At 47.0% G+C, this 26917-nt stretch overlaps 1 pseudogene across 1 annotated transcript in view; it reads right to left on the bottom strand.

Moving 5' to 3' along the window:
• Positions 1-26917, bottom strand: part of LOC309361278 — a 162126-nt pseudogene that overhangs the window by 75353 nt on the left and 59856 nt on the right. Inside the window, exons 8-14 of the transcript in view lie at positions 26012-26115; positions 24467-24601; positions 23855-23965; positions 23224-23389; positions 22202-22410; positions 21799-21822; positions 17869-17975 (exon numbers count right to left, since the gene is read on the bottom strand). The product of the transcript in view is annotated as an uncharacterized misc_RNA (transcript). The remainder of the gene's footprint in view (positions 1-17868; positions 17976-21798; positions 21823-22201; positions 22411-23223; positions 23390-23854; positions 23966-24466; positions 24602-26011; positions 26116-26917) is intronic.

Raw genomic sequence — 26917 nt, forward strand, 5'->3', positions numbered from 1 at the left:
AACAAATGGGCAAGCGGAAAGGGCAAACGGGATTTTACAACAATACCTGAGGTGTTATGTAAAAGACAGAGAAAATGATTGGGTAGATAAGTTACCTCTAGCAGAATTTGCCTACAACAACGCGGAGAACGTGTCCACAGGGATGAGTCCTTTTCTGGCAAATTATGGGTGTCATCCCCGGGCATTCCCAGGAGAAGGAGGGGAGAGGTGGAGCGTGCCGGCGGCGGAACATTTTGTTGAAGAGATGGAAGCGATCCACCGTCAGCTTCAACTTAACTTAGAGAAAGCCAAGGAAGAATATAAGAAGCAAGCAGACAGAAATAGGAGGGAAGGTGAAACTATAAGGGTGGGAAACCGGGTGTGGCTATCCACCCAAGGACTACCGTTCAAGGGAGGGAGTAAGAAATTGAGACCCAAAAGATTGGGACCCTTTGAGGTCATACAGCAGGTCAACCCAGTAGCATTCAAACTCAGACTGCCCAGTCACATGAAATTGCACCCAGTATTTCACAGGTCATTACTGTCGCCGTACCGAGAGGGACGTGAGTGGGGGGAGAGTGAGAGAGAGGTCACCCAAACGCCCGTGATAGAAGAGAGAGAACGTGACATGAACGTGGCAGGAATCATTGATTCCAGGTGGAAGGGGAATCAGGTGGAATATCTGGTAGAATGGGAGGGGGAAGTAGAGTCGGAAAACACTTGGGTACCAGCAGAGGTAGTCAATGACGAGGTTTTAATAGAAACATTTCATCAGCGTTTCCCAAAAAGACCGCAACCCGTGGCACGATTTAGAAGGGAACACTTTGGGACCACCGATGAGGAAGGAGAGTTTGAAGGGTACCCAGAGTCAGGGGTGGGTGAGGAAGCCGACTCCGACGAAGAAGAGGAAGACGGGGAGAGAGACGGTACGCCGTGGCTAGAAGTGTTTGAATCCTCGGACGACGAGGAGAGTTCCTTCAGGGGCTTTCCGCCCTCACCGCCAGTGGGAGAGGAGGCGGGGGGGGGTGAAGGGGGCCCTGGGGGGGAGGTGGATGTCAGGGAAATGCCATTGGAGGGACAGGTGGTGGAAAGGCTCCAGGAGAATAGGAGAGACTCTGCAGCAGAAGAAGGAACCAGCAGGGGGAGAGCAGGAGTTCCAGCAGGGGGAGAGCAGGAGTTCCACTCTCCAGGCAGGCGCCCAACGTGGCCAGCTGGCAAGGGCTCTTTCTTACTCCAGCCTTGGCGTGCAGATCCCGGGTTCAGCCCCAGATCTCTGGAGCGGAAAGGCTCTTGGGCGTGAATATGAAAGGCAGCATCTGTCAGAATAGGGCATACTGAGCCAGTACAGATGAACGTGACTATTGGTTCGCTTCCTCTGCTATCTGCCTTTTCGGGCACAGAGAGAGGCAGGGGAGAGACCCCTTTCCTCCATGTCCCCACCCCAACTCTTAGGACCAGAAGCAAGAGACAGCTTTGCTGACAGGAAAATAGGATTTCAGAAGGAGAGGTCAAAGTTAGAAACAGAACTGTTAGAACCCAATACTAAGAACTTGTCTAGAATGTACAATTTGCTGTTGAAATGGAATACACAGGATGAAACGGTGAAATCAGCTATGATTAAATGGGCACAGGACATCGGTCATAACATTATGTTTGCTGACTGGGAACAGTTATGGACCACCGGTGTTAAATTCAAGGCATGTAATGCCTTAAAAGAGAACATAATGAAAATGATTTACAGGTGGTACATGACCCCAGTCAAGCTTGCAAAAATATACCATTTGCCCAATAATAAATGTTGGAAATGTAATGAGACTGAAGGTACCTTTTACCACCTTTGGTGGACCTGCCCAAAGATTAAAGCCTTCTGGGAAATGATCTATAATGAAATTAAGAAGGTCCTTAAATGGACTTTTCCAAAGAAACCTGAGGCTTTTCGCCTGGGCATGGTTGGCCAATTGGTGCCAAAGAAGGACAGAACCTTTTTTATGTATGCTACCACAGCAGCAAGAATTCTTCTGGCAAAGTATTGGAAGATGCAAGAACTACCTACTCTGGAAGAATGGCAGACAAAGGTGACAGACTTCATGGGACTAGCAGAGATGACCGGCAGAATCCGAGACCAGGGGAAAGAGACAGTGGAAGAGGACTGGAAGAAGTTTAAATTATATCTTAAAAACTGTTGTAAAATTGAGGAGTGTTGAGATGCCAAGGGGTAAGAAGTAGAGAAATACAGCGGTAACTATTAAGTTTAAGGAAATCTAATGAAAGGGAATCAACAGATAATCTGATCAAAGGGTTGCTAAAGAACTATGGAATAAGGATGCAGCGAAAGGGAGGTATGGGGAAGTCGGTATATGTTTAATGTTGTGTATGTTGTTGTTTTGTAATGTGTCTGTTTTTTATTATGTGTTTGAAAAATCAATAAAAATTCTTTAAAAAAAAAAAAAAGAGACAGCTTTGCTGAGCACGTGCCCCTTCCCAGGAAGATGCAACTCTGCACTACTGTTCCCTGAATTGCCCCCAAAGCAGCCATACTCCAGGCTCTTATTGTCACAGCCCTGCAGGATCAGACCAAGGCCCATCTAGTCCAGCTCTCAGCAGCCCAGCAGATGTCCAAGGGAAGCCCCAAGCAGACTCCAAATGCAGCCCCACTCTCCCCACTGGGGACACCCACAACGGGTAGGCAGAGGTAGACTGCCTCTGCGGCTGGAGGTGCAACATGGTCTAAGCCTCCATGAATTTGACGAATCCTCTCTTAAAGCCATCCCCATCAGTGCCTCTGGAAGGAGGAAATTTCAGTGTCACTAGGCACTGTGTCTGGCCTGAATCTGCCATCATTCCGCTTTCTTAAAGAGATCCAGGTTCTGATATTATGAGGAGGAAACATCGCTCTGCACCTTTCCCACATCATGCATACTTCTATGATGTCCCCACTTTCCCCCCTCTCGCAAAGCCCCAAAGCCTCCTACATTGTAAGCCTTCCTTACAGGGGAATCATCAGAAGCACCTGTGCTGCAGAGCTTCTGGCTGAAAGGCGACTCATGGAGATTTGCAATGACTGCTGCAATGCACCCCTAATGATTCAGATTGTATCATTATAGCGTCATTGCCTGTCCATTCCCAACAGCAAGGGCCCCTCGCCAGTTGGCTTGCTTCCTCTGAGGCCGCCTCAGCTCCTGGCAGCCCACACCCCTTGGCCAGCCCCAGAGGCACCATTCTCTGGGGGAGAACAGCTGGGCAAGCCTTGGGGAGGCAGAGATGGCATCCAAGGAGGGAGGGAAGGAAAGAGGGACAGAGGCCAGTGTCTCCCGCGGCACCCCAACCATCATTCAAGGCACCCCAGCTGCCACAGCACACTGCTTGAAAACCACTGCAGAACTGGGATGGGAAAGGTTTCTAGTCCAACTGACTGGTCTGGAGAAGAGGAAAGGCAGCCATGCTTGCTCCTTTGTCTTCTCCGAGGAGACTTCCAGCCTGACTTCTCATCTTGAGGCCCCAGGGAGAAGTGGGAAGAGGAGGAGGAGGAAGCATCCCCAGAAGAAGTGTGCTCCCCACCAGTAGGTGCTTCCACCCCCCTCTCCTAAATCTGCTTCCAACAGATACTTGGGGGGGGGGCATCCTGCACCATCTGGTCAATTCCTGGTGTTAGGAGAATTAGAAGGTCTAAGATATAAACACATACATAAATACCGTAAGTAGTTCCCATCACAAAAGAATATGCAGGTAAACCCATGAACAGCCAGGTAAACCCATCAACAGGTGTCAGGGAAATGCCATCGGAGGGACAGGTGGTGGAAAGGCTCCAGGAGAATAGGAGAGACTCTGCAGCAGAAGAAGGAACCAGCAGGGGGAGAGCAGGAGTTCCAGCGGAAGGGGAGTCGGAGGGGAGGCTCTGGGATACTTCTAGTGAGAATAGTGAAGAGGTAACAAGACCCCCGTTAGGAACTCCCACCCTTCGCCGGAAACTGTCACGCAGAGAGTCACGAAGGCGCATGTCCGTCAAACAGCTTTTATGTTGGAGTAAATTCCGTAGACGCCCACTGTCAGATTCTACCAGCGACTGACGGAGTCATGCTTTGGGGGCTCCGTTAGTGCCTCGGTTTGGTTGACCAGCCAAACCCCAGAGGGATCAAGCTTTTACGCACAAGCAGCTCATTATCCCATCACAACAGGTTTCCTGCCAGACAGGAGTCTGTTGTAGGCCGCCCCTTCTGTGATGTATGTATCGTTTTTCGCTGTATCGAATCGTATCCTTTTTGCTGTATCTTTCTCATTGACTTTAAGAATGGATCTGAATGTATTTTTCCTCAAAATGCTGTCCTTTTCTAAATGTATCCAAATGTATCCGAATGGGTTTTTGTATTTCCCCCCAATCTCATCGCCTAGAGAATGTTCCTTAAATGTAACAATCACTTGTTCCAAATGTATTTGATTCAAATGTATTTAAGGCCCCACTTTTCCCATGGTGTCCTGTTGTGTGGTCGGAAAGTACTCTTTATTGTTTGATTTGGGTTAATGTCAGAATAAAAGCGAGTTCCTTCAAAACAACACATTCCTTTTTATCTTACCAATTTCTCACATTGTAAGAAGCGGAAGAAGAAACCATAGAGAGCATTCCTATTTTCCTTCTGATCAATGAAGTCAAACGTTACAATTATCCATTTGAGAATGAGCACCTATAGGGAGAAGACAGATCTCAGTAAGCCAAAGCAAGGCCAAGACAACCAACCCCTTCTGGAATATGGTCAGCGTGTACAACATCTAGCTGAATCATCACCAGGATAACTAAGTCAGACTGGGGGAAATATCATTCTTCAGAACCAAGACATCATTGCCATGCTTTCCAAGTTACCTGAAAGTCACTAGAACACTTGCGAGCACAGAGCCAAGACGCAGCTGAAAGAAGAGAATCCTCTGTTCTTACGGAAATGGGAATCAGAGTCTTCAGTAGCCTAGTGCTTATCACTGTGCCTGCAAGACCTTGAAAGACACTGCTGAACATGCTGAACAACTTCACTCTTGCTAATTTCTCACAAGTTCGAAGCAGCCCCGGTTCTTGTTAAGGGAGAAGGCAGGGCAATGCAGCTCCGTTGACATACTTTGCTGCCAAGGGGAAAGAGAAGAAGCCAAAACATGTTTTCTTTACCAAGCTTGGCACTGAGTGCGAGTTCAGCAAGTTCTGAATTTCTTCTGGTGCCAAGCCTCTCTCTTGCGCAATCTTTTCCACAGTCTCCAAAGGACTCTGCAAAGCTCCCTGCTTCCGTGAGGCACTATCTTGAATTAGGAAAAAGTCCAAGTGTGATTCAAATCCATTCGAAAAACCGTCCTCATGCATGATGGCCTCTCCAATGGCTTGCTTTACCATCAATTGGCAAGGGAGCCCCATTGAGATGCCATGGCATTTGGAAAACTCTGGAATGCTGGACTTGCCTTTTGCTTTCTTGCTCCTTCGTTCAGTGGGTAGGTAGGTGTAGGTCGGGGCAAGTCGAAAGCTTCCTTGAAATTCCTCAGCCCCAGCCAGCATTGCCAATGGGCAGGATGGTGAGAATTGTAGCTCAGCAACGTCTGGAGAGCCAGAGGTTACCCTCACCTGTTTTATCAGTTAGTGTGCTAAGATCTGGGCACAAGCCCAATTCAGCTGACGGTACTTAACAAGGGCTTGCTTTACACAAAACATGAGAGCTAATACACTATTCTGCTCCAATATACAAAACAGCCCCTTCTCTAGAGAAAGCTCAAGAAAATACAAACTTTGGGGTTTGTAGATGGTTGTAAAGGTTTCCATTTCACTAGTTGGAAACAGCTTCCAGGCTAGGCAGGACCAAGGTTGCTTTGTAACTGTTCCTGTCTGCCTGCTTGCCATCGTGCATATTTGTAAACCATTTCTGCCAAAATATCTACATCTGCAATAGTAGTTTCTGGAAGCAGACCCTGCAGTAGTGCACACTCCATGAAGTCCATATGAAGAGTGTTACGGAATGGAGGGGGGGGCATATGAATGAAGTCTTACTCCCGAGTAAGAGACGTAGAGCCCGAGGCGATGACCTCAAGGGAACCCTGCCACACTAGGGCTCCCCTCGCCCCGTCCCAACGTTGCACCAAGCACCGCACAAAAGTCCAAAACCCCGAGAAGAAAGCGCCATTTCTGACCCCGTATCCCGATGCTATACACGATTGATGCATTTTATGAATGAACAATGCATTTGTTTTTGTTTTTTTTAAAGATATTTATTAAAGTTTTGAGAGTTATACAGAAAAAAGAAAAAAACAATAGCAAAAACAAAACACAAACACAGAAAATAACAGATATATATATATATATATAAGACAAAATACAAAACTAAAAACTATTTAAAAACAAATAAGGTTTTGTTCCCTTATTTTCTTATAACTTACTTCCCCGACCTCCTCATACCTCCCCTTTCTGTATTCCAATTTCTAATTATTAATTCAACAAATCCTCTCCCTTAATTTTCATTTAATTTTTAACCTTTCTTTTCTTTTTACTTAATCATTACAGCTGAAAACCACTTACTTTCTAAACCAACATCATTCTAACATTCATTAATTTTGCAGTATTTCCTGAGATAATCCTTAAATTTCTTCCAATCTTCTTCCGCCGTCTCTCTTCCCTGGTCTCGGATTCTGCCAGTCATTTCTGCCAGTCCCATGTAGTCTATCACCTTCATCTGCCATTCTTCCAAGGTGGGTAGATCTTGTGTCTTCCAATACTTTGCGATGAGTATTCTTGTTGCTGTTGTAGCGTACATAAAGAATGTTCTATCCTTCTTTGGCACCAATTGGCCGACCATGCCCAGGAGAAAGGCCTCTGGTTTCTTCAGGAAGGTAAATTTAAATACCTTTTTCAGTTCATTATATATCATTTCCCAGAACGCCTTAATCTTTGGGCACGTCCACCAAAGGTGAAAGAACGTACCTTCATTTTCTTTGCATTTCCAACATTTATTATCAGGCAAGTGGTAAATTTTTGCAAGCTTGACTGGGGTCATGTACCACCTATAAATCATTTTCATAATATTTTCTCTTAGGGCATTACATGCCGTAAATTTCATACCGGTGGTCCACAACTGTTCCCAGTCAGCAAACATATCTTGTGCCCACTTGATCATGGCTGATTTAACTGTTTCATCCTGCGTATTCCATTTCAACAGCAAGTTATACATTTTTGACAAATTCTTAATTTTGGGTTCTAACAATTCTGTTTCCAATTTTGATTTTTCCACCTGGAAGCCAATTTTCTTGTCCAACTTGTAAGCCTCCATTATTTGATAATAATGAAGCCAGTCTCGCACTTTATCTTTTAATTTCTCAAAACTCTGCAATTTCAGTTTATCCCCTTCTTGTTCCAGAATTTCCCAATATTTCGGCCATTTGGACTCCATATTGAGTCTTTTCACAGCCTTTGCCTCCATTGGCGACAACCACCTTGGAGTCTTATTTTCCAGCAAGTCTTTATATTTCATCCAAACATTATACAATGCTTTCCTGACAATATAATTTTTAAAAGCTTTATGAGCTTTAACCTTGTCGTACCACAAGTATGCATGCCACCCAAAAATATTGTTAAAACCTTCTAAATCCAAAATGTCTGTATTCTCAAGAAGCAGCCAGTCTTTCAACCAGCAGAAAGCTGCTGATTCATAATAAAGTTTAAAATCCGGCAGGGCAAATCCCCCCCTTTCCTTTGCATCAGTTAAAATCTTAAATTTTATTCTGGGTTTCTTGCCCTGCCAGACAAATTTAGAAATGTCTTTTTGCCACTTCTTGAAACAGTCCATCTTGTCCACAATTTGCAGTGTTTGAAACAAAAACAACATTCTAGGCAATACATTCATCTTTATAGCTGCAATTCGACCAGACAAGGAAAGCTTCAAATTTGACCAGATTTCTAAATCTTTTTTCACTTCTGTCCAACATTTCTCATAGTTATCTTTAAATAAATTCACATTTTTAGCTGTCATGTTAATCCCCAAATATTTCACTTTCTTAACCACAGTTAGACCTGTCTCATTCTGAAACCTCTCTTTTTCGATAGCTGTTAAATTTTTCTCTAATACCTTAGTTTTTAACTTGTTCAGTTTAAATCCTGCTACTTGACCAAACTCTTGAATTAATTCTAAAACCCTTTTAGTACTAGATTCTGGCTCTTGTAATGTAAGTACAAGATCATCTGCAAATGCTCTCAATTTGTACTGTTTGGCTCCGACCTGTACACCTTTAACCAGCTGGTCTCTTCTGATCATGTTCAGCAAGACCTCCAGGGCTGATATAAAAAGTAGTGGGGAGATTGGGCACCCCTGACGTGGAATGAACAATGTATTTGCATGAGGATGCGCTCTAGCCTATCAGATGGTGTTGAATGTAGCCCTTCAGCCAATCGCAGCAATGCCATGGCTCTGCAGAGGCAGCTCAGCTCCAGCTGTTTTGCACGCTCCACTGAGCGCTGACAAGGTGATGACAGCTCCCGCTGCGAGAACAACGGACTGAGTCAATCGAAACCTCGTTACCCTGTTAATCCAATCAAAACTTGATGTTGTTTAGTCGTTTAGTCGTGTCCGACTCTGCGTGACCCCCTGGACCAGAGCACGCCAGGCCCTCCTGTCTTCCACTGCCTCCCGCACTTTGCTCAAACTCATGCTGGTAGCTTCGAGAACACTGTCCAACCATCTCGTCCTCTGTCGTCCCCTTCTCCTAGTGCCCCCCATCTTTCCCAACATCAGGGTCTTTTCCAGGGAGTCTTCTCTTCTCCTGAGGTGGCCAAAGTCTTGGAGCCTCAGCTTCAGGATGTGTCCTTCCAGTGAGCACTCAGGGCTGATTTCCTTCAGAATGGATAGGTTTGATCTTCTTGCAGTCCATGGGACTCTCAAGAGTCTCCTCCAGCAGCAGAATTCAAAAGAATCAATTCTTTGGTGAATGTAAGCGGTATTGGCTTAGGCATTGATTGGACCTGACTATATCTGACTCCTGCCCATTGTGCAGGAAGTCCCAGCAGGGGGAGCCCTGTCGATGCGAACCAACTCAAGCTCCCCCTGGTGCTCCCGTCGGGGTCGTGTCAAGGCCTTAGTCCCCCAGCCGGGCTTCAGACTAGATCAACACCCCCGGATTCCTTTAACGGAATACCCTTAAGCATGGAGGGGCAGGTGGTGGCCACACCTCCCCTCCCCCACACAAGGTCAAACAATGCCTAACCGCAATAGAATGTCCTGGGAGATTGAAACCAGTAGGAGAACACTTCAATCTCCCAGGACATTCTATACAAGATCTCAAAGTAGCTGTTCTACTACAAAGGAATTTCAGAAATAGACTGGAAAGAGAAGCTGCTGAATTGCAACTTATTACCAAACTTAAAACCATGGAGAGACCTGGTCTGAACAAAGACATTGGATTCTTATCTCATTATACATGACAAAGCCATTTTTCACCTTCTCACCCCTTGCTTTTTCCTGTAAGACCTATTGCAGTCGTTAAGAGTCGTCAACAGGCTCATCACAGCTATCACCCATTCCCACCACCCTTCTGAGTAATACCCCTCCCCACCTTCTCACTATATAGAAGGGTCTGGTGACTTCTGTTTCAGTGTATCTGAAGAAGTGTGCATGCACACGAAAGCTCATACCAAGAACTAACTTAGTTGGTCTTTAAGGTGCTACTGGAAGGAATTTTTTTTTGTTTTGACTATGGCAGACCAACACGGCTACCTATCTGTATGTTGCTTTAAGTGTATATTTGACATTCTTCAGATTGTTTTATTTATGTTTTAATATGCTGTAAACTGCTTTGATTTTTTTCTTGAAAATATAAAGCGCTATAGAAATGAAATAAATAATAATAATAATAATAATAATAATAATAATAATAATAATAATAACAATAATGTTCATTGAAATGTTGTGTCCAAAGACTGCAGCCGATGAAGAGATCACCCCTCCCTCAATTTTCTATCAGATTATTTAGATTTGGTAAATAATTCTTATTGCTATTCTTATTGTATTGATTATTATAATTGATTTATGTAGTTCTGACGGTTTAGCTGCCTTGAGCATGAAAATAGAAAGGCAGGATACAAACCTAATCTAATAAAGAGCCCTCCTCCTCCTCCTCCTCCTCCTGAGCCTGGGGCAGGACCGTAGCCTGAGAGAGAGAGGGTTGCACAGTTCCCTGATTCTTTTGGAGGAATTCCACACCACACATTTAAAGCTCTTACACCACTTGAAAGAGTCCAGGCTTTCCCTCAAGAATCCTGGGAACTGTAGTTTGCCAAGGGTGCTGAGAGATGTTAGATCTGTAGCAAACAGAGGTTCCCAGGATGTGTTGGGTGAATCTGTGACTCTTAGTGCAATGCTTCTTGAAATGTGTGGTTGTGACCATTGCCCTCATAACAGCACTGGGGTTCGGATTGTAGTGTGTGTGTGTGTGTGTGTGTGTGTGTGTGTTGCAGAATGGTTTAATTAGCTCATTCTCCTCCTAGCACATCGTCTTCATTCAACTCTGGCTGTTGAATGAATGCTTTCTTATAATCATTCTGATGTTTAAGTGGGCTTTGGCCTCCTTCCAGACAGCAGCTTGAAAGGGAAGCAGAGGAAAGCTCAAATGATGACAGAAGGCAGGGGCATCCCACAACCAAGAGTTTTGGTTTGGATGTGACACTTTGAGACTTCCCCAAGCCATCCCGAAGCCCCCATTTCACTCTGGTCCATCTGAGTATCTCCTTTCCACCCATGCCTCCCCTCCCCCCCAAATATTCACAATTAAGAAATCAGAAAACAACCCCCACCTCTCTTTCGACAGAACTAGATGGAATGATCAGGCATAGCACCTCCTGCAGAGAGGATAAAACCAAAATGTTTCCAAGGGACACATTTATCAAGCAAGATATCTGCCCATAGCTCAGTCAGTAGAGTGTGAGACTCTGCATCTCAGGGTCGTGGGTTGGAGCCCCACGTTGGGCAAAATATTCCTGCATTGCAGGGGGTGGACTAGATGACTCTTGTGGTCCCTTCCAACTCTACAATTCCATGATATCCTGTGAGGAGTAGTCTGAAGTGAAGGCAGAAGACAGGAGTTGATCATCATGTGAGCTGCGCACAGGTGGGCTGAAGCGAGCTGCTGACCAGTCCTGTGGAGCCTCCTTTTATTGAGACAAATATGCAAGCTAGGCAGATACATTTTGGCCTGTGACCTTTACACACCTTTGGTCCCGAGATCGTGGGGTGGTACAAAGTTATTTTGGCACCTGTTTCCACCGCGTCATTTTCCCCTTGCACAGTGTATGACGAAGGAGACAAAAGGTCTCAGGGACAAAGGTTACAGACAGGACACCGCAGACTGCTGAGACCGCAAAAGGTCAGACAGAGGGAACGATGTTCCAGACAGCCATGACTTTGTCTGTGAGGGGGAGTATGCTACGCACCCCAGGGTCACGCGTGCAGGCAGACTGTGGCTGCCTGCTGGTGGGGAGTGTGCTCCCTCCGGACCCCACTGCCCACTCCGCGATTATCCCTACAGTAGTCAACTGAGTTTTACTCAAAATCAACACAGCCACGTAATTTGTGCCCATCAATTTAAATAGGTCTGCTGTGGAAAGGACTGATGTTGACTACAACCCTGATGTTTTCTGATTATTTTACAGAGCGTTTCCCTCAATACCAAAAAATGGAGGCAGAGACAATTTACTGAATTTCAAAACCACCGAAGCTTTATTGAATGAACGAATCAGTTTATTACAGTCACAAACCAGAATATGGACTTCTACAGAGATAGAGAAAATGTGGAAGAAGAAGAGTTTGGATTTGATATCCCGCTTTATCACTACCCTAAGGAGTCTCAAAGCAGCTAACATTCTCCTTTCCCTTCCTCCCCCACAACAAACAGGTGAGTGGGGCTGAGAGACTTCAGAGAAGTGTGACTGGCCCAAGGTCAGCCAGCAGCTGCATGTGGAGGAGCGGAGACGCGAAGCCGGTTCCCCAGATTACGAGACTACCGCTCTTAACCACTACACCACACTGGCTCTCATATATATGTAGGTTAAAATCAAAATCTATAAGCTAGAACACAGTAAAGAATACAGATGTGAAACTATTAAAATGTGTAGTTTAAGACCTTAACCGCTAATTTAAAATATGCATGTCAATGCTTTATTATAATTAAGGCAGGTAAAATAATTATTACTCTTAATAGTAGTCATTGCTATGAGGCTTCTTGAAGCAATTCAGAATACAATCAACATTAGCAGAACACTTTCCTTTACAAGGACAACTTAAAAAGCAACAATTTAAAAGCAATAAAAAAGTAATATTGCATAGGAAAGAATTCTAAAACAACAGCAACAAGACACAATGAAACAGCAAGCAACAATTGCCACTCCATCATCGCTGAGCCTTGAAACTTGTGTCTTCTCCCCATAATCGAAACTGACATCAAGTCTTATGTCATCTGGAAGAGAATGAAGGAGAAGAGAGATGAATTTCTGCCACCTTTACTGATTCACCAAATTGACCTGGCCCCCATTTACAAGGAGGCTTCCAGGGCTGGGGTTCTATTTATGGATCCTGCCTTTGGTGGCAACGACTCCTTCCAAGCCTGCAGTTTGGCCATCTTTGTGCTGTGGCAGGATTGCACAGCCACATGACCCAGGAGGTCTGCATCAAGCAAGGATGCTGCAGCTACTGAGTGGGCTCTCCTTAGTCTGGAAAGTGCGACTGAGGGAAGCGGCTGGCTCAGGGGGCGTGACCAGCCCTATTTATCGCTGGCGGGGCCGGGGATCTCCCTCTTTTGCCCGACTTGGTTTTTCGCCTGGGGGGGGGGTGCGAGTTGACGTGCATCAGCAGGACTCCCCCTACTGGTGGTTAACCCTTCCCGGACCTCAAGCGGACGGGCTGAAGCCGGATAGTCGGTTAGGACCAATGCCTAAGCCAATACCACTCATCACCTGTAACCAATAAAGTTGTGGCCATATTTAGCCCATTGACCTGAAATAATTGTGGCATGTGTCTTTATTTCCACAGGCCCCAAACGGCTCTCCACAGGAACACAGTGGTGCATCTCATGTATGTGGGGGGGATTCCAACACTCCCCCCCCCCAATCCCCAGCAAAGGAAAGATAAGGGAAGCATTTCCAGCATTTAAAAGAGCCCTCAGCACAATGCTGTTAGGACAGCAGCCCTGCCTGGAGAGCGAAGGGGGCTGCTAGGAAGGTCGTCAAAGCATCAAGGCATAGATGAGCCAAAGAATGCAATGAAAACTCTCTTAGAGTCAGAGTGACTGACAGGAAGACTGACAGAACCCCTGTCTGTTGCAGTTGATGGCTGAAGAGTTGAGAAACGGAGAAGGGGTAGAGAGAGGGGGGTGTATAGTGGCTAGAATTCTGGACTAGGAGGACCTGGGAGATCCGAGCGCAAATCCCCACTCAGTCATGAAGTGCACTGTTTGATGTTGGGTCCAGTCACTCTCATCCTAGCCTGCCTAACAGGTTTGTTGTGAGGGGAGAAACAGGGGGAAAGGCAAGCCATCAATGCCACCTTGAACTGCTTGGATGAAAAGTGGGCTACGAATGTAATAAAAAGCATCCCCAAATAATGATCATGGAAGGTCTAGTCCAACCCCCTGCAATGCAGGAATCTGCAGCTGTACCTTCTGGGAATCGGGCCTGCAACCTTGGTGCTATCTGCAGCTCCCTCTAACCAGCTGAGCTGCAATGAGATTGGAGGGAGAATGGGAAGGCGGGTGGGAAGAGAAGTTAAGCTGTTCAGGAAGGGGTTAAATTCCATGGGGATGCTGGCCGTGTGGGGGACCCCAAGCCCTCGCCCCAGAAGATTAAAAGAAAGAAGCAGAAGACATCCTACTTACAGATTCACGATGCTGGCCATCTCTTCAGCTGAAATCCCCTCCTGTTTAAACTCAACTGCTTTAAAATGCTCACACAACACTAACTGTGAACCTTGCCTCCAACCCTATTGCTACTCCTCTCTGTCTAAAGTATACAGGAAAATAGGTGCACAAAATATACAGAGGAAAATGAAATGATAAAGTGAAAGCATTTGCTGAAATACAGTAGAGAACTCACGCCTCCCGAGTTGAGGGAGGCCTTGCTTTGCATGCAGGAGATCCCAGGTTCAGTCCAGGATCTCCACTAGACAGGGCTGGGACTGCCCCCGTCTGAAAACCCTGCAGCGCTGCTGCCAGTCAGTGTAGGCAGTGCTAGGCTAGATTGACTCTGTCAAGTGCAACTTCCTATGAATGCTCCTCTTATACGATTTCTCGAGACACAAGCAAGCTACCTTATCAACGAGTTGTGAGAGTTCATTCATGACTTTTAACAAACAGCAGAAACCATTTTATTATTTCTATGTGAGTACAGAAATCCTGAATATGAAAGGAAGGAAACCTCCTGCCTCTGCAATAAAGGCAGCTGCACTGCTAGGTGAGCTGTCCCGATGCCAACTGAAACAGACCCTCCAAAGGTGAAAAGGGAATTTTGAGCATCTGAGCACAACTGGGCCGTCTTCTGCGTTAACGTGAAGTGCAGGAAGTGATTGCCTTGAGCAGGGGTAGGCAAGCGAAGGCCCGGGGGCCGGACAGTCCGGGAATCAATGTGTTTTTCCATGAGCAGAATGTGTCCTTTCATTTAAAATGCATCTCTGGGTTCTTGGTGGGGCATAGGAATTCGTTCATTTTCTCTCTCCAAAATATAGTCCAGCCCCCCACATGCTGTGAGGGACGGTGGACCAGCCCACGGCTGAAAAAGGTTGCTGGCCTCTGGCCCTTGCTGATTCTACTGAGTCCATCAGTAGATTGTTGTGAAGTGACCTGGCATTTTTAATGAAGTGCAATATAGGCTTGTCTTACATCTTTAACAACAACAACAACAACACAGTAAATTGCACAGAAGAATTCCATGTTGCCTGTGGGAGCGGCTGGGTAGACCTCTTTGCAGCTGCATGATCCATGCATTTGATCTATAAGCAACTGGTCAATCTTCATAATTGGCTCTGGCTTCGTGTAGGAGATTGAACGCATTCTTCTAGTTCTCAGCCCTGTATTCCACCCCCACCCCCCTCCTCCTATACTCGGACGGTGCCGACTACTCATCTCTACAGAGTGAAATGTTTATGAGTCCTGCAGATCTAGTCTCAGACGTCAAAGCTCTACCCCAAAGACGGGGGAGCCTGTGACCTTCTAGAGCATACATTTCTTTGGACTGCTATATGCTGAAGTGAACAAATGTTTTGTCTGAAACCCTTGAGAGCTTCTGTGGGCCGCCCTAGAGACCACTGGGCTAGAGGGATCATGGGGATGACTTGTTCCACAACAGCAGATGGCATGCAGAAATTTAAACTGTAGCAAAGGGAGGTAAACTGTCTAGCTAGCATGCACTCCTCTTAGCCAAAGCCCCAAGAATTGCAAGCGTGGAGCCACACAAACACGCCTGATCTCGACACTGTCTTGGGGGAAACTCCTGATGCTGGAAAATTCATGTGCTCAATTTCTGCTCATTGAGACAGGAGCCAAAGAAAGCACACGCAGAGTAGGGGAGCTCATAAAAAAGGTTTCTTTGGGAGGGGGTGGGTTGAGGTTTGCTCCCATGTGAAAGCGAAAGAGCAGGCTTTCACAGAGAAAGGAGCAGAGTAAGGCGGAACCTACTGGGACCCGTGCTTTCCAGGCACGCTGACGGGAGGGATGAGTCCAGCATTGCATTGTTGGGTCGTATTTCCAGTGACAACTATTTATGACAGAGGTTTACAGAAAATTGATCTAAACCCTCTGCTTGTAAGAGGCTATGGGCATTTGAAGAAGCCCATCATAATCTTTACATGAAATGTATCTTTAGAACACCGGTGGCGTCATGTCCCCATTTGTTGCCTTAGTTTCTCCATCAATGCACCACCCACAATTTGCCATCATATTGGCATCAGGTGTTCTCCAGGCCAGTGAATGTCAGCAACCCCTTCTTCTCAAGCTGCTTCCCCAGTTTCATCCAAAATAGAAAGAAATGCCATTTGGTGGCCCAGTGAGAAGCTTTGGGAAGTAATGAAATACATTTCTGAAAGTTATTTATGGATGCACAAGGTCACCACATCTTTGCTTAAGGTGAATGGAAAGGAACATTTCCCCAGGCGGCACACCACTGTCCCCGAATCTCGTCCGCTGCTTGGTCATTTCAACAGATTGTGTGTACATTTCAGAAAGCTTCCCCTTGCCTACAAATGAAGTGCATGATTTTTCAAAAACTTATTAATGCCCCGTGCTTTTACTTCTGGTGTGGTAAAAAATGGCAGAATCTGGCTATCATTTAAAGCAGTGTAAGACGCTGGTTTACGTTTCCCCTCACATTTGGTGACTAGGTAGGGATATGCAGTTTTGTGTTTTGTTTTTTGAAGAGTTGCTAAGGAGTCCTGCTGCTTCCGAGTTTTATTTTGGGGGTTGTTGTTGTTTTTGTTTACAAAAAGGTAGTCCAGTTGTAACCCTTTTCTAGGTACAATTCTGTACATTCTGGTACTACCTGTTCACTCATGGTCCCTCCAAATCCCTTTGTTTCTTTTAGCAATGTGCCCTTGTGTATCTGCACAAGCTTTTCAAAGCCTGCTACCTTTGCTTACAGAATTTCTCCTGAGGGGCGCTTTGAACATGTCCCGTAATACATGTGGATAAAAGGAATCGCCTTTGTTAATTTCAAAAGCCATTTTATTTCTTCCATGATTTTCCTCTCTTGTTAATTTATTTTGTAAAAGCAAGTGGGGTTTAGTCACCAAAGAGGTGGAGTCTGTGGTTTTGCTCAATAGGTCATGGTCATTTCAAGAGCCATAGGGCCTGAGATGGTTCCAGCTCTAATTTACGTGTAAGATTAGGAGTCCAAGAATGTGGAATCAGTACTGCAGAAGGTCAGTTCTGACATACTTCCCCCCTAAATAGTGGGTGAAGTCCTTTTGGAAAGGACTCAAAGGTTTCAAAGTGTCAAGTTTTGCTGTACTGAAGGACTGTCCATATCTAATCTATTAGAACACTGAACCCTCCTCCCCACTCCAGGAATTTTGCTATCCAGTTGCTCATCTCATTTCCATGGAGGACATTCCAAGAAAGAAAAGTGGGTTTGAATTTGGATAATAAAAGTTTCCAGTCGAGTAGATTTATATATTTTAGTGAAGGTAAGCAACTTAAAATGACCCCAGACCCAGTAAAACTCATTACAAAGAGAAGAGAAACAACATTTAAAAGCAGATACAAATAATGAGGCATTATTCTTTTCTCAAGAAGCCAGCAAAATTTCATCTTTCCTGTTTTATTTTAAGCATGCTTTTTATTCAAGTTTTTAACAAACAACAAGGTGGTAAGCTGCTGACTATAGGCAGACCATCCTTTCTCAAGGGCCATTCCAAATGGGATGAGGTACATCCTGGATAGCATGAAGAACAATCCAACCCTGGGGTGCATAACGTGAGGTCGAGGAATGCCACAATGGAGAGAAGCCCCTCACCAAGAGAGCTGGCACAAGGGCTGAGAATTGTATCCCGCCTGCTTTCCACAGTAGCATTCCTACTACCCTTCTCCTGATTTGGGGCAATGGGAGAGTCAAATCATTCCCCGCGTCTTCTAGTGGCGAGTCTCAGAGAGCCGCTTTGCTAGGGATAGACAGACAATGGTTGGGAACACTTGGGTTCTTCTGAGCCGCTCTAAGGAAGACCGTATGCTGGATGTCCCACCCGCTGCGCTCCACCAAGGTGCCACTATACTCACAGCAGGAGCTCGTAAGAGCGAGTCGGTAGCTAAGATATAAATCAATTGGGACGTTTGGAACCTGCACACCCCAAAACTGGTACTGGATTCCAGCCCACACCCATCCTTTCAATGGTACCCTCCCCCTCAGCTCACCTGGTGGCAGGCATTCTTGAAGAGGTGGTCCACCAAAAGCCAGATCTCCTTGGCCGCTCAGTGGAGTCATCACCATCCTGGGGTACGATATCCAGAAACTGCTTCTCCTGGAGGTCCAATGACAAGGGGGACTGGCATGAGAGCCTGACAGAATGTGTGCCAGTATGCATTCTTTCCTTGCTCCAGCTGGGTGGACAACTCTTGCCCTCTGAGGCCAGAACTAGGGCTGGGTGATAGCTGACTTTCAACACGGTGATATATCACTAGCTAAACATTGCAATACACCAATATATCACGATGTCTGAAATAAGATGGAGCTATGTAGAGGCATTGGCTGGCTTCACGGTTTCCCCCGCATTGTGATTTCGGCTGCCCCCTGCAGGAGGGCAGGGGAAAGCTGAACCGGCAGAGTCCACAGGGGCTGCAGGAATCTAAAGAAGCATTGTCTGGCTTCACAGTTTCCCCCCACATGGTGTTTTTTGCATAGTACACACACACACATCATGATTCGCAATATATTGCCGGGTCAGAAATTATGAAACCAGTCTCACTATCTAGACTTCAAGCTGATTTGAAAATATATCGCCCGGCCCTAGCCACAGCAAGCATCTCAAGTGGGGAAACAAAAAACTAATTGCTCGCACCCCAAATCCAAGCTCCCCCTCCCCCTATTAATATGCAGCTAGTAATCCTCCCACTCCGGATGTGCAGTTCACCCAAAAGCTTACTGAATATGCAGCTGTGGACATGAGGTTTGGCTAACATTTTATTTAAATTGTTGGAACCTGCCCTGGGACCTTAGGGTGAAGGGCAGGAAATAAGTAACAAAAACAGCAACAGAACATGGATGGGCCTTCATAGGTTGATGGGCTGCAGCCCCAGCCAGCATGATGAGATGAGGGGGTCACATGTTCACCACCCCTTGTCTAGAGCACGTTGCAGAGGCAGGGGTAGAAACTGAGCAACAGCTGGAGCCCCAGCCCACGACTTTGTCTGGGCAATGCAGCACACAGCAGCTGGTGAACAATGCCTCCGGCCTCCTTCCCATCTTCCTCTCCAGGAATGTTCAGGGTGGTTATTTCTATCTCAAGCTACCACATTCAAGAGAAAGAGAAAGAGAGGAGGGGGGAGCAAGAGAGCTTTAGGAGCACAGCAGTGGCAAGCAGCCCATCACTGAAAGTGAGGCATCTAATGATAAGCCTGCATTTTTATCAAAGCTTATATATTTTATTAAGGCTTGCTTGTATTTAAAAATGAGCTTTAAAAAAAGGATTTTCAAATGTTTCATGCCAGGCAGAGAAAAAACCTTGGCTTTTCTCCTAAGACAAGAGGGCCCCATTGATTTATAGTAGAAAAACAATTCTCAAAGTCATAAAAAGGGGAAATTACATATGCTGCCCTTGCAGGCTGAGAAAACACAATTAGGAATGAGTAAATAGTAAAATAATACCAATGTGCCTCCCAGTAAAATGAGCCATATCTTCTTCCTAAGGTTGAAAGGCCAAGAGCAGTGAAAAAGACAACTGACTTGGCTGGAAGAATGAGAGTATTTTTTGGGAAATCTTTTAAAACATTTAGCTGACAGAAAAGAGAGCATTTTTGAAAAGTCTTTTCTAAAGCTGTTTCTTTCTTAAACTGAGAGAGTTAAAAAGGGCAATAAATGTTGGGAAAAGGCAACTGGCTTGGCTGGAGAAGAAGCTTCTTTCTACTTTATTTTTAGGCTGGAAAGGGGGGTGAAAGGGGGAGGTGTAAACTGAAGAGGTTTCTTTTTAAAAGCTGTTTTTTTACTGAGTTCCTTCCTTTTTACTTTGAGAAGCTTTATTCTTTTAAGAGGCTACCTATGATAATGTATGAAATATAATAGCTTAAATATATTGGCTTAAATGTAATTATGCAAAGGATTTAAGGAATGCTAGATTCTTATTTCATATGGTTGTAAGAGTTGTATTTATCCTGAAATTAAGTCAGCCACCAGCCTAGCCCCCCTGCCAGACAGAAGACGCCATCCAAGCACTCTTGATATATAGTTGTCAGGCATTTGTTTAGAAACCTTAAATGAAGGAAATCTTTCAATGTTGATGTGAACTCAAGATCCTTGACATCTGTTGAACATAAAAATGTAAGATTAAACATTTGTTTTAGAAGGCAATAGGGCAAGGAGGGCAAGAGGTGAGCTGGTAATTAAGATTCCATGTAAGATATATTATTACTTATTTGTCATATATATAGCTCTTTGTCTCCCTTATAAGGGCAAGGAAATGGGTGTATCTTTTGTGGGTGTATCTTTTGTGATTGGTTCTACCAAACAGCCAATAGGAATTTCAACCAGGCTGATTGGACAGAGGCAGCCACAGGAGGAGCAAAGGGGGCTGGATTAAGGGAATATAAGTGCTGGCCAGGATGGCAGGAGGCCAGGCCAGAGCTTGGTAACCATATACCACTGAGCCTCTCATTTATTTGTCTGACAAATAAATTAATATTTTAATTTCTCTATTGCTGCGTTGAATATTTCATTCCAGCTAAGCGTTAACCACAAGCAGAGGTGCTACAAAAGGAGTTGGCAAGGATGGAGAATTTGATCCCCTCATCCCCAGGGCAGCTGTTGATTAGGACCCAGTTCATCCCCCCTCCCCCCCCCGCCAATACTCCCCGCCCCTGGAGAGAGAGAGAGAGAGAGAGAGAGAGAGAGAGAGAGAGAGAGAGAGAGAGAGAGAGTGTATTGGTGTGGGGAATGACACATGCTGTATCAGAGTCTTAGTGCAAGAGTAGCTGGTGCATGCTAAAGAACACAGGAGCCTTGCTGGGTTAGATCAGCATTCTGTTCCCACAATGGCCAACCACATGCCCTTGGGAGTCCATAGGGACACGGGGACAAGAGCACTCTGTCCATCATGTTCCCCAGAAACTGGTAATCAAAAGCATGTGGTTTGTGATAATAGTGGCAAGAAATAGCCCTGACCGGAGCCACTGATCAACATATCCTCCATGATTCTAAATGTCTACAGCTGTCCAAATTGACAGTCACCACGGTCTCCTTGTGGCTAGGATAATACACCCAAGTTGATCTGATTTCGAGAGGAGTGACATTTCCCTGAGCCACCCCAAAGCAGCCACTACCGCTTCCCAAATGCCAGTGCTCAGGTGGTGAGAGTAAGCCAGAGTGGCACAGCCTGTGCAGCAGTTGCTGAGCACAGAGACAAGGAGAAAACTGGCTCTTGGGGCCAGAGGGGGCTGGCGCCTGCATCATGAGACTGGGCTTTCTGCCTCCCGTGCTGCCAATCGCAAGCGGACCCAGAGTCAAGCAGCGATGGCAAATTCTGGTTTCGTCTCCGTTCTCCTCTGCCGAGTTCTACAAGGGCCACGTTGAGACTAGGGGAGAGACCAAAGCAGAGAGCTAGAGCCACCACCTGGACTGGATTTGAGTCAGAAGGCAGGCAGGTGCGGGTACCTGAGAGGAAAGTCCGGTTGGTGGGGTAGTGCCTGGTTTGCCCTAAGGGACCAGCTGCCACTGCATGGAGCAGCTGCTGATCGTTGACAAGGGCAACTCCATTTACGTGCCTTCGAGGCACATGCACACTGCCGCAGAGCTGGAAGGGGCACTGGAGGGGGCAAAAATGTCCCCCCCCCAAAAGCACAAAAGCGGCAAAGTGGCATGGAAACAGCATCTCGACTCCCTCCCAGGAGCTTTGGCACCGACCTTTCAGACCTGTGGAGAGTTGGAGCAAGGAGTTTTGCAGGGAGGCTGCTGGTTTTCAAAAGGCCTTTCAAAAGGGCTTCCGGGAGTTTAGAGGGTGTTTGCAGGCTTTTCCAATGCTGCCCCCAATATACGCAATTTCATTTAAATGCACGGCACCTCGGAACGCAACCCCCGTGTAAACCTGCTTTGAGCCCGCTACAAGAACATCTAGAGGATAGCAAACCAACTGTTACCTTTTCTAGGAAGCCGTCTTCTCCCTGAGATCAGAGGAGGAAGGCAAGAGCAACAGACAACCAAGGGTGTTAATGGCACAGGCCCTGAGAAGAGAAAGAAACAGCCCATTGGCTGAACAGAATCTGGGCAGATGGCAGGGAAATGCACACGGTTCAGTGGCCCTGCGAAAGGGCAGGTGGGAGGACCAGAACCTGGGATGACTCAGTCAAGGCAAACAAAGGGCATGAACAGCACACAGGAAGCGGATGCAGAGCTACAGAAGCTGAAGCTGAATGCAGCGGAGGACCCCCAGCCCCCACATTGCTGAGTGGAAGAGCAGCTGTTTTCCAAGCAGGCAAGCAGAGTGGGAAGGGTAGACATCCAGCACATGAACCTGCCAGGTAAATCAACCCCTTTCCCTACCAGGTCAATAAGTCTGGTGACGGGAACTCCGCCAAGCGGCTGCCTCATCCAGCACAAGGCTTCCAAGGAGGTCCCGAAGCAGCTTGGTAGGTAGCTCCCACCGATGGTGAGGAAATAGTCCTTGCCAGGGTCAAGGTGAAGGACAAAGATAGCCTCAATCTTCTCTTCCTTGCTGACGTACACATCCAGGGAAATGTCCACCGTCTCACCTAAAACGGGAGGAGGTCAGGTAGATACACTCTTGGGCACAGCCAAGTTGCCTTGTCTGTAAATTAAAAGTGAAGACGGTGAAGAATTGAACAGAAGGACACAATAGGAGGCTGCTGGATCAGGCCAACGGCCCATCTAGTACAGCATCCTGTTCTCACAGGTGTATGGGGCAAACCTTAACTTCAAGAATTAGGAGAAGAAGCGACTCAGTTCCCACCCCCACCCCACTTTCCTCTCTAGTCCTCCAAAGCAGCAGCTGCACAGAAGATGGTGACAGGATACTGGGGGGTGAGAGAAAGTGATCCTAACAAAAGAATATCAAAAGGGAAAGGATTTTTGCGCCCCCAATGTAACTTTCTTTTTTAGTTTACATTTCATTGAGTTTTTAAAGGTTTGGCTAGTTCTATATGTTCCCCAAGATATTTTTGTGCCTCCACAACATAAAAATACGATTATTTTTTTAAAAAAGTAATTTTTGGACGGACTGCTCTCACTGGTTCCCTGCGATGCCAAAAGGTGTTTGGGGACCCTCCAGCATTGCTTGGCTTCAATTCATTTGTCTGTGTGTCTTTGTTTAAAGCTGGTCACACACACTTTTACACTTTGGGCTCAGCTGCTTTGACGTGTGGCCCTTGGAGGCTTGAGCATGGGGCAATGCAGCCCACAAATGTTAAGCCTCCCCTGCTCTACCAAACTCCCAAGGTTTGAGGGAGGAGGGTTGGGAAGAGGAGGGGAAAAGGAAGGCCTTCCCTAGATGAGCCTTGGGGTCCCTTTCCAACTCTACAGTTCTCTGATTCCAGAGAGAGACGCGCAGGGCTCCAAGTATCCCTCGCAGGGCTCAGCGCGAAGCCATGGCTTCCAATACTGGCTGTCACTGAGCTTGGGGATAAAGGAGAAGTGGAGGGTGACCTGCCCGTTGTTTGTGATCTGGAACCTCTCCTTCTGCAGCTGCCGGAACTTCACATTCTCAAACGGAAACTGCAGAGCAAAACGGGGGGGGGGGGGAGGAAAGAGAGTGTTTGCCTTCAGCAGAGGCAAGGAAACATGCTCCAGGGGGAAGTTTGTCCTTGGCCCCGGCCTCTCATTTAGGGGACTGCACATGCAACAGGTCCACGTGGGGCTCTCCAGATATTGCTGCACTTGCCACTGGCCATGTTGGCTGGGGATGATGGGAGTTGTAGTCCAGCATCTGGAGGGCACCACGCTGGCGACCCCTGGAGTCTTTGCCTGCGAGGAAGAGGAAGAGGCTGCCGCTCAGTGGAAGGGCATCTGCCTTGCATGCAAAGGTCCCAGGTTCTATCCCCAGCATCTTCAGGTAGGGCTGGGAGAGATCCCCCGGAAATCCTGGGGAACCGCTCAAGACTGAGCTAGATGGGCCAAGGCCTTCTTTCCCCCCTGGTCTTTTTGCAGCAAACCCTCTTTAAGGGGTTGGAGAGGATCCTATTCGTCCTTACCTCCCTCCAGGGAGGGAAGGAATTCGTTCTCCATCCTGTCCATCAACTGAACAATATCCTCAATCACTTTCCGGTACCGTCGGTCATCCACAACCTTCACCTATCGGGGGGGGGGGGGGCAGAGCACATTTGTTGGGGCTATGGACTAAAAAGGGGGGGCATGAGTTAAGAGCAGAAAGGCCTGATGCACCCCCTGTTCCCAGCCCTGAAAGAGGCAAGTACTGTAACTCTGAGAGCTTCCCCAGGATGGCAGCGGCTGTGACTTCCAGAGCCAATGGGCTGAAGCCCAATGCTCCAAGCCAAGTACCACAGAAGCTCCATTGCATGAATGGAACCAACGGTTAAGGTATACAGTTCAGCCCATGTGGTCTGCCATGCCTGCAGGAGCAGCGTGTACTCAGAACAGTGGAGAATGGAAGCCTAGGGATTTAACAGAGCCAAAACCTGCCCACTCCTTGCACCGGAAGTCATTGGCCAAGGAGGAGCTCTGTGGAAAGGGGCCTGGTTGTTGGTCAGGGCCTGCCCAGATTCGAGGAGGTGCCACATAGCAGGCAACTAAAAAGCCTGAATAGACGATAGCCCTGGCCAGGGCAGGTGTTACCCTGTGAGGAAGAGGGAGCTGGCGGGCTTGTGGTCGCTCCTTTTCAATTCCATGTGGCTTCGGTAGCTGAGCTGATTCACGCTGCCTCCTCGCCAGAGGATTGGCTCACACCATGCTGGCACACGGCACTTCCCACTGCAAGGAGACAGTTGGACTGGCTGAGGCAACACACAAGGCTCACACAGTCAAACTTTGGCTCCACACACGGCCTGTGATCTTGACCACGGTCAAGAGCTGGAGATGATGGGGCTTGGGAGTCCAACTTCTGAAGGGGCAGACCTTGCAGGTGTGCAGGCATTTTGCCTCATGGAGAGAGTTGTCAGGAAATCAAAAGCTGCCTTCTACCAGGTCAGAATGATTTTCTGACCTCCCCCAGTTTGGATTCCTACATTGCAAGGGATTGGACGAGATGACCCTCGTGATCCCTTCCAACCCCACAATTCATTAATTAAGTCTCCTCTGGCTGGCAGCAGCTCTCTGTGGCCCAATCCTTTTTCAGGTGGAGGTGCCTTTCAACTTGAGACTCTGCATACAAAGCATATGGCACACCACCAAATGATGATCCTTCCCCAAAGCAAGGGGCCCCGTTATTCTTGTTCAGACACTATTTTTTCAGTGATCCAAAAGACCCTTTCTGGCACCTGAAATGCTGCCCAAAGGAGCCTGCCGTTTTCCGGCTTCGTCACTACATGTTCCGCCTGTCCTTTTGATTTCCCCATTACCACAGCAAGAGCAATGAAACTAGCAGGCCTAGGTGGCTTCTGACAGTTGTCAAGAACCACAAGAATATGCCACATCCTGGATGGTGAGGCTCAATGGCTACTAGCCATAATGGCCAGAGAACATACTCCACCAAGAGAAGCAGTATGGCTTGGAGGAGGGGAGCGTGCTGTTGCACCCAGGTCCTGTTTGTGGGCTGCCCGAGAGGCATCTCATTGGCCAATGTGAGAACAGGATGCTGGGCCAGATGGACCAATGGCCTGATCCAGCAGGGCTGCTCTCATGCTCTTATGCCCTGGCAGACTCATCTTGAGAGAGCACCAAGTCTCATTCCCAGACTTCCTTGACACAAACAGGATTCTCTGCTTAAACACGCCATGAAACAGGATGCTGATTATCAGGACAAATGTGGGGGAAAGGCTGCTTGTGGAAAAGGAGCCAAAACATTTCCAGAGACTTTGAGCAGGGATGGCTTGAGGAAGACAACATATCACAGCCTTGCATTTCACAACTCGCCTAGCAGCCTTTGGCAACCGGGAATTCCATGCAAGCAAAGTGAGCAGGTGAAGGAGAGCTGGATCTCTCTCTTCCTCCGTGGCTTGGTGTCCATTCTGGCTGCAGAGGAAAGGAAGTCCGTCCAGCCCTCAACTCTAGCCCTCCTCCAACAGCTTGCTTAGCAGAAAGCCATGTTTAAAATATATGTTTTACTAGCCTGCTCAGGAGGATGGAAAGGCAGGACACTACTAGCATCTCAGCAGACTAGGAAAAACAAACAAGCCTTGCAGAAGAATGATTGAGAGGACTTACTTACAAAGGCTCAACTATCAAGCAGGATCTGTTTTAGAGTCGAATTTGTACGTCGGGATGAACTTGATCTCTCCCTCTGTGAAATCAGCAAAAGCTGTCTTTTGGGTACGCTGAATGTTTAGCTAAAGCCAAAAAGAAATCGCTTATCAGCAGAGAAGCAGAAGACCCCCTGTTGCCTGACAATGGAGTCTATTAACAGCCACTGTTGTGCTGGAAGACCAAGGTGAAGTACTAGTAGGTTAAAGGTAAAGGTAAAGGGACCCCTGACCATTAGGTCCAGTCGTGACCGACTCTGGGGTTGCGGCGCTCATCTCGCGTTATTGGCCGAGGGAGCCGGCGTACAGCTTCCGGGTCATGTGGCCAGCATGACTAAGCCGCTTCTGGTGAACCAGAACAGCACACAAAAACAGCGTTTACCTTCCCGCCAGAGCGGTACCTATTGATCTACTTGCACTTGGACGTGCTTTCAAACTGCTAGGTTGGCAGGAGCAGGGACAGAGCAAGGGGAGCTCACCCCGTCGCGGGGATTCGAACCGCTGACCTTCTGATCGGCAAGCCCTAGGCTCTGTGGTTTAACCCACAGCGCCACCCGCGTCCCTACTAGTAGGTTAGCCAAGTGCAAAAAAGGGGTATACCTGCTGAGATCCTATCTTATACCCAATTCTTAAAGGTACAGGATGCTTGTGCATTTTTGCCCCATGTCATCTTAAATTACTTTGCTGCATCACACGACAGGAAAATCCTCTAACTCAGGAGTAGCAGACACGTGGCCCTCACAATGCTGCAGAACTACAATTCCCATCATCCCTGATTACTGGCCATGATGGCTGGAGCCAACAGGAACTGCAGCTCAGTAACATCCGGCAGACCACAGGTTAGCTATACCTCCAATAGACAATCTTATATGTACCAATAATCCATACA

This window comes from Podarcis melisellensis, assembly GCF_964234715.1.
Source record: "Podarcis melisellensis genome assembly, chromosome: W".
Lineage (NCBI taxonomy): Eukaryota > Metazoa > Chordata > Lepidosauria > Squamata > Lacertidae > Podarcis > Podarcis melisellensis.